The sequence below is a fragment of the Notothenia rossii genome (assembly GCF_949606895.1).
Source record: "Notothenia rossii genome assembly, chromosome: 4".
Taxonomy (NCBI): domain Eukaryota; kingdom Metazoa; phylum Chordata; class Actinopteri; order Perciformes; family Nototheniidae; genus Notothenia; species Notothenia rossii.
The window spans coordinates 91432318-91434817 of record NC_136902.1 but is presented as its reverse complement, the minus strand read 5'-3'; the positions used below and the strand labels follow the sequence as shown (position 1 = coordinate 91434817).

The following is a 2500-nucleotide window of genomic DNA, read 5'->3' as shown; positions in this document are numbered from 1 at the left end:
TGTACTTGAGTTAAAGTAGAAGTACTCAGATCTTGTTCTTGAGTTAAAGTAGAAGTACTCAGATCTTGTTCTTGAGTTAAAGTAGAAGTACTCAGATCTTGTTCTTGAATTAAAGTAGAAGTACTCAGATCTTGTTCTTGAGTAAAAGTAGAAGTACTCAGATCTTGTACTTGAGTTAAAGTAGAAGTACTCAGATCTTGTTCTTGAGTAAAAATAGAAGTACTCAATCTTGTTCTTGAGTAAAAGTAGAAGTACTCAGATCTTGTTCTTGAGTTAAAGTAGAAGTACTCAGATCTTGTTCTTGAGTAAAAGTAGAAGTACTCAGATCTTGTACTTGAGTTAAAGTAGAAGTACTCAGATCTTGTTCTTGAGTAAAAGTAGAAGTACTCAGGTCTTGTACTTGAGTAAAAGTAGAAGTACTCGATCTTGTACTTGAGTAAAAGTAGAAGTACCAGAGTGTAGGAATACTCTGTTACAGTAAAAGTCCTGCATTCAAAATGTTACTCAAGTAAAAGTATTATTATCAAGATATAGTTAAAGTAACAAAAGTAAAAGTACCTCAAATTGTACTTATCGTGAGTAATTGTACTTAGTTTGAATGCCACATCACTCAATTACTTCCAAAAGAAAAGGTAAGAAATTAAGATGAAAGGAAAACGAAAAGGATAGAAACAGAAAACAGTTATCATTGATTCTTTGTTTGTTTATCAGCCTAAAAGTCAAACCTTAAATCTCGGCTTGCACATCAACCCCTCTTTCAGATTCCTCAATATCCCAAAGATGGGCCGATTACCCTGAAGTCTTATATTTCTTGATCATATGACATCATTCATAATTCATCCATCAACAGCACCTCTCATTTCCTGTCTGTCAGCCGCACATCCCTCACATGTCCCCCTCCTTTAGTCCTCTCTGTACCCCTCATCGTTCACCTCTCATACGTCTGCCGTGTCACCCCGTCTCTCTTCCTCGTTCGCCCCCATCATTTTGTGATTTATGGAGTCATTCAGCATCGGGGCCCGCTCCATTGATTGTCTATCAGAGGCTGGTGGTTTGTCAGGAGGGGTTATGCGTTTGTTTGATGCTTTTGCCTTCTGATTAGTGACTGGCACGCGGCATAAAGACATCTTCTGTTAACAGGAACTATTGTACACGCTGTCACTTCAAATCAGACCTTTCAAATAAAGAAATTAATATACATTTTGATGCACAATCATGGCTACCCCCTCACACGTTTTGGATCAGAATGAAGATGTAAAGAGCTAATGTTAGGCTATAAAAGAACTACAGCACGGTCACATGACTTCACGTCACCACCGCTAAGCTAAAGGAGGCTAATGTTGGGCTATAAAGGAACTACAGCACGGTCACATGACTTCACGTCACCACCGCTAAGCTAAAGGTGGCTAATGTTGGGCTATAAAGGAACTACAGCACGGTCACATGACTTCACGTCACCACCGCTAAGCTAAAGGTGGCTAATGTTGGGCTATAAAGGAACTACAGCACGGTCACATGACTTCACGTCACCACTGCTAAGCTAAAGGAGGCTAATGTTGGGCTATAAAGGAACTACAGCACGGTCACATGACTTCATGTCACCACCGCTAAGCTAAAGGAGGCTAATGTTGGGCTATAAAGGAACTACAGCACGGTCACATGACTTCACGTCACCACCGCTAAGCTAAAGGTGGCTAATTTTGGGCTATAAAGGAACTACAGCACGGTCACATGACTTCACGTCACCACCGCTAAGCTAAAGGTGGCTAATTTTGGGCTATAAAGGAACTACAGCACGGTCACATGACTTCACGTCACCACCGCTAAGCTAAAGGTGGCTAATGTTGGGCTATAAAGGAACTACAGCACGGTCACATGACTTCACGTCACCACCGCTAAGCTAAAGGTGGCTAATTTTGGGCTATAAAGGAACTACAGCACGGTCACATGACTTCACGTCACCACCGCTAAGCTAAAGGTGGCTAATGTTGGGCTATAAAGGAACTACAGCACGGTCACATGACTTCACGTCACCACCGCTAAGCTAAAGGTGGCTAATGTTGGGCTATAAAGGAACTACAGCACGGTCACATGACTTCACGTCACCACCGCTAAGCTAAAGGTGGCTAATGTTGGGCTATAAAGGAACTACAGCACGGTCACATGACTTCACGTCACCACCGCTAAGCTAAAGGTGGCTAATGTTGGGCTATAAAGGAACTACAGCACGGTCACATGACTTCACGTCACCACCGCTAAGCTAAAGGAGGCTAATGTTGGGCTATAAAGGAACTACAGCATGGTCACATGACTTCACGTCACCACCGCTAAGCTAAAGGTGGCTCATTTTGGGCTATAAAGGAACTACAGCACGGTCACATGACTTCACGTCACCACCGCTAAGCTAAAGGTGGCTAATGTTGGGCTATAAAGGAACTACAGCACGGTCACATGACTTCACGTTACCACCGCTAAGCTAAAGGCGGATAATGTTGGGCTA

At 42.6% G+C, this 2500-nt stretch overlaps 1 protein-coding gene across 1 annotated transcript in view; it reads left to right on the top strand.

Moving 5' to 3' along the window:
* Positions 1 to 2500, top strand: part of LOC307034965 (chloride channel protein 2-like) — a gene marked incomplete at its 5' end in the record, with an annotated part of 153871 nt that overhangs the window by 135510 nt on the left and 15861 nt on the right. The window lies entirely within an intron of this gene.